Here is a 17,424-nt window from a genome sequence, read left to right as displayed (position 1 = left end):
AAACTTGGAATGGCCCTGGCCCCCCCGCGCGCCCGGCTGCTCGGGGAAACATCCCGGCTCCCGCAGCTGCTGGCCGCAGAGATTCCGGGCTTTGTCTGCGCGAAGGAGTGCCCAGGAACGGCCTCCTCCCGGGGGTGGCGCGTTGCCCCCCTGGCCCTGGGTCCGCGGACGCCGCTAGCCCCTGGGCGGTGAGGAGAGCATCCGTCGCGGCCGCGTCCCTCTCCACCCGGAGCCCCTCCACGCCCGGGCCGGCGTCCGCGGCGCCCCCCTGCAAAGCCCGCCGAGATCCCGTTCTAGAAAGGAGGTGTCCCGAGGCGGGGGGAGGGCGTGGAAACCTGCCAAGAGATGGCCCGGGCGCTGGTGACCCGGACCACTCGCAGCCTCGCCGACCGACGGGGGTCGCCGGGGAGCGCGCCCCACAGTCCCACCCTCCCGGTGGGCCACCCTCCCGGAGGACCCCGCGCCGGTGCCACTGCCTCAGCAGCCCCGGCTTCTCCGCGGTTTTTGTTTTTCCTTCCCAGCTCCCCCGTGGGGGACACGCGCTGGAACTGGGTCCTGAGATTTCCTTGCCTCCGCGCACTCCCCGAGCCACCCAGGGGGAGCCCGGGAGCAAACCCAGGACTTGCTGGTGTCGGGAACGGAAACCGGACGCCGCTGTCTTTTCCCGCTCCCTCGCCGCCCCTCCGCCCAGCGCCGCCTCCGTTTCCCACTCGCGGTTCACTCCACCAGGCGCTTTTGGCAAAGTTTCTTTGAAAAACCGGGAGTGAGGAGGGGCGGGGGGTGAGGCTGCGCAGCCTGCAGATAAACGAACCCCGAGGGGGCAAAGGTGCATCGCAGGGGTTTCGGCTAGGAGTTGGGTGCCCGCCCCTGGACGGTGGCGCCCCCAGGCGCGCTGTCAGCCGGACTGGAAACGCGCGACCCTGCAGTTGCAATGTGGGGAAGAATTGGGCGTAGAGGTGACGGGAGAGGGGCGCGGAGGGGTCGGGAAGTTAAGGGGCAGGATTCGAGACGCTTGTGTGATGTGCAGCTGTTGCGCGGACGCCGTTGGATGTACCCGCTCATGCTCGAGGGTTTGCAATGAACCAGGTTCTAAAGCTGCACCCCCAGCCTCCCGAGCCCCGCGCGAATTCCAGCCCGCCGGGTGCAAGAAGGAGGGAAGCAGGCAGCCTGCTGCGGTGCGTGGGGCTGCAGGGGTCGGGGTAGAGTGTGGAACCTGTCGGCACTGCCAAACCAGTGTTTGCCAGGGCACCCTCCGGCCTGCTTAGCAGAGCGAAGCATCGGTCCTTGGTCAAAAGGGATTTGCTTTGGTGGAAGGCGGTGACCCGGCCCCGCTACGCCGGGGTAGCTGTGGGTTTTGTTGGATGAACTCATTAACTGCATGTTGCTACTGAATGCGATCCGTGCATGCTTTAAAACACTGGCGCGCGGGGACGCAGACACAGACACAGACATCCCACTTGTAGGCACAACTTTCTTCGCCTCGAATCTGGATAGATATTGAGCCCCGGCTTCTGCCAGCAGGCTTCAAAGCAACACCGATGCCCTCCAGTGCACGTTCCCATCTCCTGGGTGGGGAAGTCAAGGCCAGCAGGATAGCCTGACTGGGGGCTTTCATTCTCTTCCTTGTCAGTCTTCCTTTTCCACATGCACAATCCTTACATACTGGGCTAAGAGCAGGGCAAGATGGGTGGTTCCTATACCCACTCAGCGTTCTGATGTTGAATCCTTGTAGAGAACTCCCACCCCCACCACCGAAAGAAAAGATGCCTGTATTCCACTGTGAATGCAAACATCTTCCTTTCCTACACCTTCTCCAAATGACTACCAAAGGTCATGGTGCAAGGATTTTGAATGTGTGTGTGTGTGTGTGTGTGTGTGTGTGTATGTGTGTTTATTGGCCTGTTTAGTCTTCGTGGAGCAGTTTTAGGATTTACAGTAACCTTTGATTAAACTACACCAGGGACCAAAGTTAATTATTAACCTAACTTTAAATACAGTGGTGGAGCAGTGTCTGTACCTAATAACCTAAACTATCTGTTAAAAAATAATTACACGATTTGAATTTGGGTACCCCTGCTTGTTGGTGTGGTTACTTTTATTTGAACACTTTGTGGTGCAACCCCTCCCCCCTTCTCTATTATTTGTGTTACGGGGGCATTTTTGAATGAGGCACGCAGTGGACAATCTGGAAGCAAGAAGGGATGGCGATCAGATTGAAAACCTCCTTTCTATGCTCCTTTCTCAACTTTCTATGGAGTCTTCTAGTTCGTATTTCCCACAGTGCTTGTAAGGTGACAATGATCCTTCCCTGTTAGGTTTTGCAGCTCTCACTCTTTTAGAGAGGTGCCACATTCTCAATAATGCATATCATCCACATATGTAAATGTGTCTCAGACACCCCGAGTCATTATTTCAGGGAGCCATCTGCAGAATGTACACAGGAGATAAATCATCTAAGTTTAAGTAGGCTAAAAATGCATCGAATCCGATACAGAAATGCAAGTTAATGTTGAATGAATAAATGAATAGTTACATGTCTCTACTCCATGCTTCACATTTCTCCATTTAAAATGGACCTGTTTATATTTTTCCCAGTGGAGAAAAGAAAACCACTATGGCTTTAAGAAGTGGTTATTCAAAAGTGGGAATAAGTATAACTCTTTATTTACACACACATACATGGACACAAACACACTCCTCAGGTTCTTTCCCAGTTTAGTGAATACATTTCTGGTCATTAAAAATATAGCATTTGCATTTTGAGTGGGCGGATAACAGTGCTCTAGCTAAGTAAGTTGAGTATGTTGAATCAGAAAGACGGCAAGAATTAAGCAGACTGCTATCACTGAATAAAAATAAAGACACCCAAATTAAGAACCGGTATTAAATTCAAAATGCTCATGCTTTAAAAGCAAATGAGTAATTGCACTCCCGTATGAAATGGAAGGATAAATACTGTTTTGAACAGGAGGTAAGTCAGATACTTTACTCTGTGTACATAGTGGTTTAGCACTATTGGCCCTCCTGCCCACCCCTCCCCCCCTTTTCCCAGGTCAAAAGCATGATGATGGGAGAAAAAGTCCTTTTAGAAGGAGATTGCCCAGAGCTAATGTATTCTCCCATCTTATTTGTTTGCAGAAAGGAATCACAGAACAAGCCAAACTAATTGCAAACGCTTTGATTAGGCATCTGCCATTTGCTGCAGCAGCTCGCAGCCGCAGCAGGGGAAAACTGGCCTGCGTGCTCTGCGCAGCCCTCCTTGGGGTGAGGCGGGGCATTGTCCAGCTCCCAGAGTGGGCGTTCCCTGGGCAGGCCCACTTCCAGGGGAAGGGGAAACCTACAAGCATCCTATTGTCCCCTGCCTGGTCAGTGTTCCCCACTCTCTTGGGGTCGCCCTAGAGCTACGCTCGCTTGCCGCCTGGAATATTTCTGTTCTAGACCGAAGGCTTTCCTTCTCTGCCGTAAAAATGTGCTGTAAGAGCAACTGAGCTATTCTCTGCTGGCAACCACATGGTTGCCTCTTGGGGATATGGTAAGGTAGGGAAGGGAGGGAGGCATTTAATCCCTCTGAAATGGGCAAATAAGATGTCATACCGCACAAACCTCAGGGGGACCTGGGAGTTAGGATGCTTCTCAGTGCAGGACTATTACAGTAGAGCATATACACAAGGGGATCTTGCTTGGTGAAGCAGATGAGTTCTTGCAAAACTTTTTTTTTATGTGAATAATTCTAGTTGCACTCATGGAGAGCTTCCAGTAAAACTATCAGCCCCCTGCTGCCTGGATTATTTCCCCGGAACCCCTCAAATCTTCACTGCCTAGGGACAAGGAGCCGCCCTTAGATTTATTAGAGCTCTTACCATGTTCAGACACCTACCTCTGGGGCTAGTAGAGTGTGTAAGACACTTGTCTTACAATGCAGCTGACTCTGGTTTGATCCTTGGCACTGCATATGTCTATCTGAGCCCCTGAGCACAGAGCCAGGAGTCGGCCCTGAACACTATCAGGTGTGGTCCCCCAAACCAAAAATCAAACCACAAACACCCAACTCTGGATCTTTCTCCGAACTTAAACATACTTTCATCATCATCTTCTCCACCTTGGTCAATGGTAGTTCTACTCGGACTGAGTGAAATTTTCCCTGCGTCTTCTCTTGCTCACATCCTCTTCCCTTGGGGGTGGGGGGTATGAGCTGGGGGAGGGTGCACAATGCTACAGGCCTACCTGAAGACTTCCTCCAGCCCTCTGTGGCCCTCCTGCTGGCCAAGCTGCTTCCTCTCCCCTCCCGCTGGGTCCTGAGCCAGCCTCCCCTCCTCCCCGCCCTTTGTTCTTGGCCTCTTACAGTGTTTTCTTAACAAAGCAGTTGAAGTGCTTTTTTCCCCCCATCCTAGCCTGCCCGGAAGTATGACCCAAGGTCTCAGGAAAGGGAGATATGTGCCTACACCTGAGCTACATCCAGGGTCCCCCAAAGATTTTGTAATCACTAAGCCAGGGCTGCTGCTAGAATGCTTCCCACCTTAGTCCAGTCAAAGGCAAAGCTCTTCCGGTGCCCTTCCTCCCTGCCCTCTCATATCTGCCCTCACATCCTGCCTCTCTGATTGAACTCCTGATTGAACTCTTGCTAGAGGTCACTGGTATCTGTCAGCCTTTCTCTCCTGGGGCTTTGCACTTGTTCTGCAAAGCTGGGGGTGCTTCCCTCATGAGAGCTGCATGATTTGCCCCTCGCCTTTGTGACTGAGCCAGTGAAGCCTCATCACCCTTTTCCTCAAGCATTTCCTTCCCCACCACCTGCTCCATTCCCTTGGTTGGTCTGTTTATTTCCGAACACTAAATAGTAGGGGTGATCTGGGTGTTGACTATTTTCTCCCCTTTCTTTCATCTTCTACTAGAACACAGTGCCACAAGGAAAGGATTTCTTTTGTTTGCTTTTGATTTGGGGCCATACCCAGCTGTGCCCAGGACTCATTCCTGGCTCTATGCTCAGGACTCACTCCTGGTAGTGCTGGGATAGGGGAATCATGTGTGGTGCCAGGGATCGAACCCTGGACAGCTGTGCATAAGGCAAGTACCCTGCTGCCCTCCCTGCTATAGTATCACACGACCAGAAAGGACATTTTATGTTTGATCCACTACTGTACCCCCAGCACCTGAATGTTTAGACTCATTGAAGTAAAGGAATGAAGAATGAATCTCTTTGCAACGTGTTTTGATTGTATTTCCTTTTGCCCATTCCAGTTTTTTTCTTCTTTCAGCTGCATCTCCATGGGGCAGTGGGCAGGGCATGGGTTTGACTGCTTCAGGTACACTGTAGAATAGTTCTTGGTCCTTAGGGGTCTTGTTCCCCCAGAATGTTCTCCTATGCTGGTGATGGGGTTAGAGCCTGCTCCTTCCCACACTCTCACCTAGTCCTCTTCCATGACCAAGAGCATATATCTGGGAGTTGCCTGGCAGAAGCCAAAGGGAATCTGATTTTGGCAAAACCAGCTTGCCCAGAAACTGAGCTTTTGGCCTTGGCCTCTTTTTTTTTTTTTTTTTTTTTTTTTGCATTCTAGGCACTGCCTGCAGAACTTTCTTCCTTTTTATTTAAAAAAATGTTGCTGATCATAATTTTTAAAACTGAACTCCCAAATCAAGGAAAAATAGCATTTCCTGTTACCCTGTGTCCGCTCCCTGGATCTGCAGTGGGGCTGTGGATGAAACCCTGTGCTCGGTATAATGTGACTTGTAAGACATGTAAGACTCGGAGTCTTGCTCCCTTAAGCCACATCACCTTCCTAAAGTTATGGTATTTTAAGTAATGAACAGTACATCATTTCTATTGTGAGCAGTTTGCAGGATTGCTGCAAGAATCAAGGTTATGAATGTGAATGTGTTGGGTAAAATCTAAAAGGCATTCAGGAAATTTGTAAGTTTAGGCTAACTTCCTCCTCCGCATTTAGGCCTCACAGAGATGAGACTTGATCATCTCCTAAACTATAGCACTGTAGCACTGTCCTCCCGTTGTTCATCGATTTGCTTGAGTGGGCACCAGTAACATCTCCATTGTGAGACTTGTTATTGTTTTTGACATATTGAATACGCCACAGGGAGCTTGCCGGGCTCTGCCGCGAAGGCAGGATACTCTAGGGAGCTTGCCGAGCTCTCCGAGAGGGACAGAGGAATCGAACCCAGGTTGGCTGCGTGCTAGGTAAATGTCCTACCTGCTGTGCTATCGCTCCAGCTCCTAAACTATATTAGAAATATTATACCATTTAGCCATCATTTTAGGATAAGCTTCCTGATGAGATTAAGCAATATCCTTGTATTCACAGAAAATGTTGGTTGTGCATGTACAATGCAAGCACTGAAAATGCACAATCCATGTGGAACGTGGAGAGCAATTCTTGTTGACCCAACACGAACCCTGTGGATACAGATGACTCTCAGTGGGTTTGTTGAATTGGCAGGGTCATGAGAGTGGCATTCTGCCAGGCATTATTTTTCAGGTCAGGGCATTGTCTTTGCTCAGGGAAGTTCTGCAATAATTCATATCGATGTGAGCACGAATGTAGAACCGACAGGGCAGGGCTAACCAGGAGTGGGATGAGAAGAATTTTGATCTCTAGTAGAAAGGCAAATGCATTCAATTTTGTGACTGAAGTCTATAAAGGTAGACGGACAGTTGAAGGGAAGGGGATGCAGAAGTCCCACTAAGGAAGCCACACCATGCTTGACTTGGCATCCCAGTCTTTTTGTCACTTACAAGAAGTATGGCTGGAACAAATGAGTTAACCGCCCCCTCCGATTTCCACTTGTTGAATACTAGTGTTTTGGTTTGCTGGGCAGTGTCAATAGGAGCAGCAGAATCTGCAGCAACCATGTCTGGTACACTCTCTGACACTCATAGAATAAAACTGGTTATTTTCCTTTGGATATTGGTAGTCACAGGCCCCAGAATGGAGAGGGACTAAGAGGAAATGACCACGTGTGTGTTGCATAAAGAGAATGATGCAAAGGAAACCACCTTTGGACCAGACATGAACATTCACACCTGGGCCGACTGCCCATGTCGGCGATGTGAAGATGAGAAGCTTGTGAAAGAGTTACAGGCAAGGGAAGAGGAGTCAGGATCTTTCCCTGAACTTTGGAAGTTGAAATACCACACCCTAAACTGAGAGGAATGAGATAATAGCCAGCCACAGCAGGCCTTCTAGAAAGAAGGGCCCCAATGGGTGATGGGTTTGATTGCCTTCACTCCCTTACATCTTGGCAGTGAAAAATACCCACTACAGATCCTGAGTCACCATTTAGGACCATCACAAGCTACCCACCATAGGCATTCAGTGATGAACTCCTGCACCATACCTGCCATCAGAGAGAAGTGTGGCTGCAGAAGGAGGCTGGAATCCAGGGTCTTGCCTGTTGGTTACATGCTTTGCAATATGGGGTCCTCACTCGCAAGCCTGAAATCAAATTTGGGAGAATGTGAATCTCCATGCAGAAGCAAAACTGCCATCTTCTCCACCAAATGCAGGGAGCAGATGGCTGACCCCAACATAAATTGCATTCAGCTCCACTGACCACTGCTTGTTCTGCTTGTTCTATCCAGAGAGGGTGCCTTTCTCTAAAATCTGGAATTTAAGTCACATGATATCCTACATAAGTACTTATTGGTGAAAAGACCTACAATAGTAGGAGGGAACAAGCAATTGATAGGATCAAATTTCCCTCAAGGGATCAGTTCCCCCTTGGACTTAGAATCACATTTATTTTCAGAGAGACAGCACAGTGAGTGGGTAGGGTGCTCTCCTTACACAGGGCCAGCCCAGGTTCAGTCCCTGACACCCCATATGGTTGCCTAAGCACTGCCAGGAATGATTCCTGAATGCAGAATCACACTTACTTTCCTTTAGGAAAACATCTTCCCTTAAATTCTGTGTGTGGAAAGAGGCAATGGAGAGTAGGAATAAATCCGTAATTAGCATGTCCCAAAGGCTGAAAGGACAGGTTTAGGGGGAAGGGGGGCCTTGACACAGCCTTAGTGAAGGGTGTTTCCACATCCAGCCTTTCCATCCAAGGCTCTCATTTAATATGACTCAGTGCTTTCTAGTGGTTTCCAACGAACCTATAATTGCCATCTGTAGAAAATTTAATTCAGAGAATCCATGCCAGTTTTTTAAAAAAAGTTAGTAGAATAATCTCAGAAATTGATGCCGTCCACCCGCTCTTTTATCCCTTCTGCCTTTCCATGTGGTTTGTAAGCCCAAACCTTTGGCCATGATTTGATTCGAAGCATTTATAAACAGAATGGGATCTGGCATGAAACACAATGAAAACGTGCCATTGGAAAGTAAACATTTTGCAGGGGAGAAATAAAGAATATGTTAATGAGATTGTATGTTGCATCAGAGTTTTGTAGAAGAATGGGCCCAATTCCTCATTGCATTTTCCTACTCTTGAATCTTTCCTTAAGGAGGGAATTTGGTCTTTTTTTTTTTCTGGGGTGGGGCACAACTGGCAATGCTCAGGGGTTACTCCTGATTTTGCACTTAGGAATTGTTCCTGACAGTACCTCCTATATGGGATGCTGGAGATTGAAACCAAGTCAGCCACATGCAAGGCAATCACCCTACCCACTGTACTATTGCTCCGGCCCCAAGGAGAATATTGTCTTTTCATAAATATGAGTGACTCCAGTACCCAGCACATCCCTGCGCCACCCAGACTCCTTCTGGAAAGGAAGGAAGGGAAGGTGGGGGCGGGGGAGAGAAAAAGGGAGGGTGGGCGGGAGGGTGGGAGAGAATACTGATTGGGCTGATGAATAGAAAAATATTCCTTTTCTGAAAATGGAATAGCTTATGAGAAATGGTATTCTAAAAAACACTCAAAGATCCCACAATGCCTTTTCCATTCTTAGCTCAGAGTCATGTGGCTTCATTCACACATCTTTGGTGTTTGAATGTGTTTGTTCTTAGGTCTCCAATACCCAGGTGACAAACCAATCTATTAAGTAAGTCCTTCATTATTAGAGCCTCTGAGTTCCTGCCTGGCGGGCAGTAAACACAAAGCCAAATTGTCAACAGCATTCTAAACTGGGGTCTATGAAGCCGAAAGGCAGTTGGTTGGGTTTTTAGAAGAAAAATCCTTCTTAATGGTTTTCAAAATGAATTCTGTGCTAATTCTGCTCCCGTTGTGAGTGATGGCCCTTGCTAGACACTGTCGCTGGGATCTTCATCTATTAATCATGGAGGCTGCTTTCTTATTCGGTTGCCATAGTTTCAGTGCCACAGATAGTGTTGGGGTGTCTTGGGAAAGGTTGGAGCTAGACTAGAGTTTGCAAGCCTTGCAGGTATTTTGGCAGTTGTGTGCAGTGCAAGAGCTGGAAACTGCTTCTCCAATCATTCAGCCTTGGATTAAAAGAGGCAACTTCTGAGTGTGTCTCTCTGGACCTTGTTATGTGTGCATCCAGCTGATATTTACTCCAGGATTTGCCTCTTGCTCCATCTTGCTGTTAAAAAAAAAAAAAAAGACATCCAGGGGCTGATGTCACTTTCATCTTTCCAAAAGAAAACAGGAGGTGTGAACTCTTCGTTAAGGCTATTTATAAATGTGGAGGGACACGAGGGCTTTGGGGCGTTTGGTCCAAATTTCAGATCTGTAATTTGATTTGCACTCTGCAGAGGGCTAAACAAACACAATGACTTCATGAGGACTGTAGGCTGTGTGTTTTGTCTGGGACACCTTCTTGTAGCATGCTTCGCTCTAGACCTACCACCCTACCCCCTCCCCCTCTTCCTCTCTGACACCCATTATAAAGGAGCTGGAGGAGCATTCGGGCTACAGTTTTGCAACAACTGGGCCGTAGGTCCAGTGCTTTGTCAGCGCCTAAATCACGTGCATGTGCCTTTTTCCCTTTCTGAAGCAGCAATATTTTGCTGTTGCTCTTTGGGGCTGTTGACTTGGTTGAGGAGGAACAGCCCTCCAGATGTTTGTGTCTCTGTGTGTGTGAGTGTGACCTAGTCTGGAGTAGCTCCGGAGATGTGTGGATTAGGTGAGTTCAGAGCTTGGAGTGTGAAGCAGAGCACAAACCCCGCCTTTGTTAGGTAGATTTGTCTTCCGGGAGCCAATCCCCTGCCCCAATTCTCAAGGCTTTGCTTCCTTCCCATCTCAGCAGTGCACTTTCAGGACCGCCAACCAGTCTGCACCAGACCACCAAAGGCCTTTGTTGAGGACTAGATAAAATCATCTCAAACTTGAAGCATTCAGCTTCAATTCAGGATGTAGCAGGCATCCCAGAAAAATCCAGGCAGATTCAGAAGAAAACCCTGACTTCCTTACAAGTGGGGCCAATCTTGAAAATCAGTCCCTTAACAAAAAGTAGAAAGAAAGGACCAGTGTGTATTTTAGGAGGAGCTTCAAAGCAACCGTTTTAAATTTCGTGGGATGCTGCCGGGCACATGGGGTATGCAAAGATCCACAAGCATTTCTAACGCGCGCATGCATCCTGCGGGCCCCTCCCTCACCCACCACACTCAAGGATTGATTTTAGAGGCCAATAATTTGAAGTAAATTAAAAGGATAACATGGCCTTAATTGCCACTGGCTTTCTCCAGGCTTCAGGGCACCGGAATTCCTTGTGGAGAAAGACTTTTCAGAGTCACAGCAGTTTCTGATCATGTGGTCTGGCTTCCCCATGGGCGGTAATTATCCCCCAGCCCTTCCCCACCTCCCTCTCCATTACCTCCAGGAAGGGAAGAAAACATGCATTTGTAAATGTAGTATTAGCGCCCCCCCCTCCCCCCACCATTATTTGGCAGCCTAAGAAAATAGGTGCTGCTTGTTGGAGTTGGTTTTGTTGTTGTCTGAGGCAGGGCGTGGGGTAGCGCAGTGGGACTGCTATGTGAGAGGAAACGCTTTTGTTGTTGGAAAAAGAGCCAGAGTGAGTTCAGGATGCCAGAGTAAGTTCAGGATCCTCTCCTCCACAGTAGCAAAACGGTGCTCATGACTCCTGGGGTCAGACACTGCACAAAAGGCTATGTTCTTGGGGTGAGACATCAGAAGCCTTAAGCAAACAGCCAGGGCTTTCGGGGAGAGGTCAGTCAACTGTGATGTGGGGTGTGGACAGGACGGCACCTTCAGGAATGGTTTCTGATTATAGATTCCCTAATGCACTTTGTGGCACCACAACTTTGGAGGGCATAGGTGGGTGGAAACATTTTCAGAATCTGACCATACCAATCACCCACATTTCTGAGGAGGTGTGTCCGGTGAAGTCTGTCCGGTGAAGCCTTTTGCAGAATGGTTTTATAAAGAAAGAGACTTCACTTACGGGTCAAGTGAAGGTCAAAGAGATCAAAGGAGCTGAACCTTGGGGAGTCATTTTGATGGGGCCATGAGTAGTGGTGTTCAGGGGGTCATATGCAGGGCCAGGGATCAAGCTGCATGCAAGGCAAGTGCCTTAACCCTGTACTATCTCTCCAGCTTTGGGGAGTCCTTTCTAATTCTAAAGGAATTTACCACAAAAATTACTAGTGGTTCCTGATGCCTGGAAAGACTGAATGGAACATTGAGTGTTGCCCCAGCCTCCTGATAAAAGCTACTCTGAGTGGCTTTTCCTTGTCCCTAAGTATGCCTCTTGTGGAGTGCTACACATAATGACCAGGGAGTCACACAGGCATTGGAAAGAATTACTTTAACCATTACTTTTGGTTAAAAGTACTTTTTCCTCTATCATGAGTTTTAGACAGATACCAAGAAGTTGAATCTTACTGTGACTATTAGATCCTGCCCCTTCACTTTTAACTCAAGGCACTAATGTAAGTTCTGTGACACTTAGTGCCAGCCAACTTAAGAACTGAATTCCTGAATTTGTGTCAGTAAGTGTTTTGTCACTTATATACAACTCTGATAGCCTATAGCCCATAAGTTTAGTCTAATTTGTGCTTGTGAATTGTCAGTGCTTTGATTTTTTGTTTGTTTGTTTGTTTTGTTTTGGGGCTACACCTGGCAGTGCTCAGGCCTCACTTCTGGCTCTGCACTCAAGGATCACTCCTGGCCATGCTTGGCAGACCGTATGTGGTACTGGGGCTCGAACCCAGGGCTGTCACCTTCAAGGCAAGTGCCATAACCCACTGTACTATCTCTCAGATCATTGTTTTTGTAGCAATGAAGCCGACTGAATTAATAAGCATCACAACATGATGATTCTTAAATTAAGTAGATTTGTGGTAGTTTGCTGTTCTAAGTTGTGTTCTAAGTTGTGGCTCCTTCCATGCAGTAGTTCTCGGGAGGATGATTGATCTCCTGCAACCCATTATATTTCACTTTGAAAAGAAATGCAGCCATTCTAGCGACCCGATCCTTCTTTCTCCCCTGAGAAGAGAGAAGTCAGCACACGTACCAAAGGCAGAAAGAACAGTCTAGTTAGATAGGTGGTCAAGAGAAAAGGGGATATACAGTTTGGGTATACTTTCTCTTTTAAAGGGATGTTTGGAGTAGAGGGGAAAAGTTGTCTCTGAACAAAACCAGTTTTTATCTGCAAGGTGTTTCCTCTTGTTGGCAATGAAGGGAAGTTCAACATGCTGAATATGCTGATTAATTAATTCCCCAGGGAGACCTTGGAGGGTGGAGCTTTCGTTTTCATATATTGTCACGCCCAGAACACTGGACCTAGGAAGATTGCCCAAACACATCTGCTCCCAACAATGAAAAGGACAATACAATCGCCTTCTGTGGTTAGAAAACAGCCACATCCAGTTCCCTGATACATCCTAACCACACGCCAGGTATGTCAGGGAGAGCTTTGAAATGTGGCGAGTCACTCAATCACATTGTTCTTGGGATACAAATTCTGCAGAGCAGAACCTGAAAGGGTTTTAAAACCCAGGCAAGGACAATGCCATTCCATACTGGTTGTCAACCATACCGAGTCTTCCCTGGCCGGCTTGTTCTAGGGAAAGTAACCAGAACACATTGGCAGCTCTCTGCTTCTTGCTGCTGCTGGGAAAGGCAGGCACGCCTCCCCTGGATGGCAGCTGGCTGGGGATGGACAGGGATGGGCTTCCAGCCAGGAGGTGCCAACCCAGCACTTGTCTGCCCAGGGAAGGAGTATCTTTGCAATCCACCTGGGATTTAGGCACTGGGCTTCCTGACAATGGTCAACATCCACAGTATTTAATAGTGTTATTATTAGTAATAAAGACCTCGTTTAGATGGTGCTGAGAGTTCAAAAAGCTGCCTCATTTCATGGCATCACTACCCTTTGGCCTAGGCAAGGCCAGTATCATTAGGTCCAATTTAAAGGTGAGATAACTGAGATGCAAGAGAGGTCAAATCGTTTGCAGAAAGCACACACCCCTCTGGTAAGGCATAGGCTTGAGGCTTCTCCCCAACTTTCTCAACTTGAGTTGAGTGTGACTCTAATTCAGGGGCCTGCGTGGTGTTTGTCAGTGCTGAGCTGAACCAGTGCTATTTCCTGAAGGGAGAGCTTCTCCAGCCCCCATCTCAGGCTGACTGAAGAGGGACACACAGCGCCTTTCCAAGTAGCTTTCCAAGAACTCCCCAGACCTGCATCCTGGCTGCTCATCGAAAGACATTTTTGGACGATTTGTTTGGAGGCTCTGGAGTTTGTCATCCGAAAAGAGCTCGGCTAAAAGTTGGAAGGGGTTTTAATTTGGGATTCTAGTCCTGTTTTATAGTAGAGATAAAAAGAAATAGATCCAGGGGCCAGAAAATCTGCATAGCGGGAAAGGTGTTTGCCTCGGACACGACACGGTTCGACTCCAGGCACCTCCATATGGTTACCCCCCAACCCCAAGCCCAGCCAGGAGTGGTCTTTGAGCAGAGAGCCAGGAGTAAGCCCTGAGCACTTGCTGGGTGTGGCCCCAAAGCCCAAACAGCAACAACAACAAAAATCAGATTCACTTCAGGGCAGACGCAAAGGGCCAGGGAGATAGTACAGAGGGTAGGGCACTTGCCTTGTGCATGGCCTGCCAAGATTCAATCCCCAGCATCCTGTACTGTACCCCAAGCCTGCCAGGAGTAAGCCCTGAGCACAGCCATGTGTGGCCCAAGACTCAAAACCAAACTGAACAAAAAAAAAAACAGAGCAGACACAAGACGGGCCAGCCCAGGTGCAGAGCAGAACTAGACACAGAAAGAGGACCCAGGGCAGGAACAGCCCCCCGACACTGCAGCATAAGCCTGTAAAACAGAAACATTCTTTCCTCCAGGAAGCGGAAGGCACAGCTGTGATGGGTTTTTGTGCACACCCAGGTTCATTTCCCTTTCTGGACCTTGCTTCCGAGACTTTCCACTCAGTTCAACAGAGGTGTTGCTAGCAGCAACTGTAGGCGAGGGAAATTTCCAGAGACGGTAGGCACTGGGAGGACCCAGTTGCAAATTCACTGGCCAACTGTAGGCCAGTTCTGGGCTCTGCGACGTCTTGGAGAGTGACGCAGATTGTGTGCAAAATCGCCCTCCCAGTAATGGCACTGCATTTTTTTAACCCCCAAAGCAGAGGGAGTGGGAAGGATGTAAGATGGGGTTCGGTCTCACTGCGAGGCCAGGCAGGGTTCTGCGAAGGAGGAAACATTTTAGTCCTATCTGAAGAATGAGTGAGATTTGGGGAGGTGAAGAGAAATAGCCAAAAAAGGCAGAGAAGTGGGGTGATGGGTGATGTCACTTGGAAGCCCCCAAGAGGAGCCTTGGAAGACTCAGCCCTGCTAAGCGAGCGAGGGAGGCAGAGCAGAAGACCCTTAGAGCTTTCCAGCCCCCACTCCCAGATGTTGTAGGAAGCCATCTGCCCTTGCAGCACTGACTCAGCCAGGAACCCATGGTTAGCAACCGCTACTTAGTGGCTGAACATGGCAAAGCCTCATGACTGGACCCCTCTCGCTCACATCTACAGCTCTGCGGACGAAAAGGATGGTCAAGACTTTTTCACCTAACCAGTGCTTGTGATGATACTTTTGACTGCAAGCACTCCCACCCAGTGGATTAATGGGGGCGGGGAGGCATTGTGAATGCAGCCCTAAAACTTAGACCTTAAGTGCAGGGGAGGCGCGTGTGCTCTCACCTGAGCCCCTGGGAACTGCCAGCTCCCCGGTAGCCTTCTCAACTCCCTGGCTTTAGGAAAGTTTCTATATTCAGATGTTAGAAATGCATGTCCTCATCCCCTCCCTCCCCTTCCCCGAACCGCTGGGCATATTTATATGAGTGTTTATCTAAGTTGCCTTGTGTAACTGAAATGTTACAGCTGACGTAATTCACAAAATACAAATAACACCTAAATTGTGTTGTTTATCTAATAAGACAAACTTAAGGAGGCAGCGAGGCCTTCTCTGCTGCCTTGTGCTAAATTTGAATGCTGCTTACATGGTAGAAAGGAAGAATGTGTTTAATAATATTTCACTGGGGAAGAAATGAGTCTCTCATACATTGGTGGTGGAAGTATCAAGGATTTCACTTGATAGTTTCAATCTTTGGAAACTGGTGATATTGTTCATCTGTCCTGAAAACTCCCCTTCTGACTGTAGGCATTAAAGTTCATGAATGTGAAAACTAAAAGAGTTCCCAAAATATGGATATTCTGTATTTTTCCTTCCTTCATTTTTCTTTCAGGGGTCTCCTACATAGAAGGTGTAACTGTAGCACTGTCCTCCTGTTGTTCATCAATTTGCTTTAGCGGGCACCAGTAATGTCTCCATTGTGAGATTTGTTGTTACTGTGTTTGGCATATCGAAAACACCACGGGGAGCTTGCCAGGCTCTGCTCTGCAGGAGGGATACTCTCGGTAGGTAGCTTGCCCGGCTTTCCGAGAGGGATGGAAGAATCAAACTTGGGTCGGCCGCGTGTAAGGCAAACGCCCTACCCACTGTGCTATCGCCCGCTATGACAAAGTCAAGTGTTGTTCTACAGGTGTAAGGAAAGTGACCAGAGAAGGGAAACATGACAAAGTCAGAAACAGGCATTTTCAGGGAGCTTGAATAAATAAAGTGAGTTTCCAGAAAGGAAACCACTTTTATCAAGTTGAATGCTTTGCTGTCTCATTTTAAATGTAACCTTAAAGAGAAATGGAACCTTAAAGAGAAATTGATTTTTCTTTTTTTTTTTTTTTAACTGATGGGGACCCATAGTTCCCGCTGGAAAGCTGCTCTGGGGATTACTTATCTATCCTGACTGGCCAAAGTTGGTTAATTTCCCTTGTTTCTAACTTGTAGGCTGCCCTCTAGTGTTCTTTCATCTCAACACAACCTCTTCTGTTGAGATCCTATGCAAGGTGGAAAAACATACTGAGAATCTTAACATTTCCTTGGCAGCCTGGCCAGCTCGGCTAGACACTGTCTCTAAACACAGGGTAAAGAAGTTTGTGATGCATGCTTTCAAAGTTTGTGAGAAATTTTGACTTATTTATTTTGTTTTTTGGGGGCATGCCCGGCTGTGCTCAGGGCTTACTCTTGGCTCTGCTGAGGAGTCGCTCTTGCCAATGCTTGGGGAACTATATTGCCAGGGATCAAAATGGGGTCAACCACATACAGAGCAGTCGCTTTATTCGCATCCCCCCGCCGCCATACTATCTCTCCAACCCAATAAATTTGAATATGGTCTCTTCCCCTGCTCATCTATGCTATAGAGAATAGACCATATGGAAACACACACACACACACGCACACACACACGCATACACACACACACACACACACACACACACACACACCACCGTTGACTGAACTGAAGTCAAAATTCAAAAAATATCTGAACAGAAACTGTTAGAACTACACTATCCAGTTAATTCACTTCTTTTTTTTTTTCTGGGTAAGCTCTGTCCAAGCCAGTCTAAAACTTTAATAACTTTAGTGGAAGTTAGAAGCATTGGTGCCAGAGAGACAGGTCACTGGACTGAGCGAAGTCTTTGCATGAGGAAAGCCTGGGTTTATCCCTGGCACTGTATGATCCCTGAAGTACAGCCAGAAACAACCCCAGGGCACTAAGTTGGGTATCTAGTGGTGCAGCCTAAAAGCAAGCCAACAAACTGACAAGTTCAAGAAAAACTGAACCACACTTGGGTGGAAAATGTTTGATCACTCTGTCTCAAAGTTTAGCACTCAGGGAAGAGTTCTGGAACTTCAGTACACTACCCTCTTCCAAACTTTTGAAGACGAAAATTCCAGCACTTTATGAATTATTCTGTGAAAATATTAAGAGATTCACTTGTCAGATTAAAACCACTCAACTGTGGCTTTAAGTACTGTCTGACAGTACTTTCAGCTCTGCCATACGCTCTAGCTAAGTATACTCCAGAGTCTGCAACAAGTGGAAACTCAGTAGCTAGTTAGCTATTTTATTGCTCTGTGTGTGTACGTGTGTGTACTGTTGTACGGCTAAGATTTGCAATGGATTATGAATGTAAGGTGGTAGTATACCCATATATATCTGGTAGCTGTG

The 17,424-nt window shown here is 47.8% G+C and overlaps 1 protein-coding gene across 3 annotated transcripts in view; it reads left to right on the top strand.

Moving 5' to 3' along the window:
* SEMA6A (semaphorin 6A) overlaps nucleotides 1-17,424 on the top strand; it is a 130,603-nt gene that overhangs the window by 1,289 nt on the left and 111,890 nt on the right. The gene's annotated exons all lie outside the window — the stretch shown is intronic.

The sequence above is a fragment of the Sorex fumeus genome, unplaced genomic scaffold (assembly GCF_029834395.1).
Source record: "Sorex fumeus unplaced genomic scaffold, SorFum_2.1 ptg000051l, whole genome shotgun sequence".
In the NCBI taxonomy this organism is placed as follows: domain Eukaryota; kingdom Metazoa; phylum Chordata; class Mammalia; order Eulipotyphla; family Soricidae; genus Sorex; species Sorex fumeus.
Note: the sequence above shows the minus strand (reverse complement) of the source record. Positions and strands in the feature narration are given on the sequence as shown.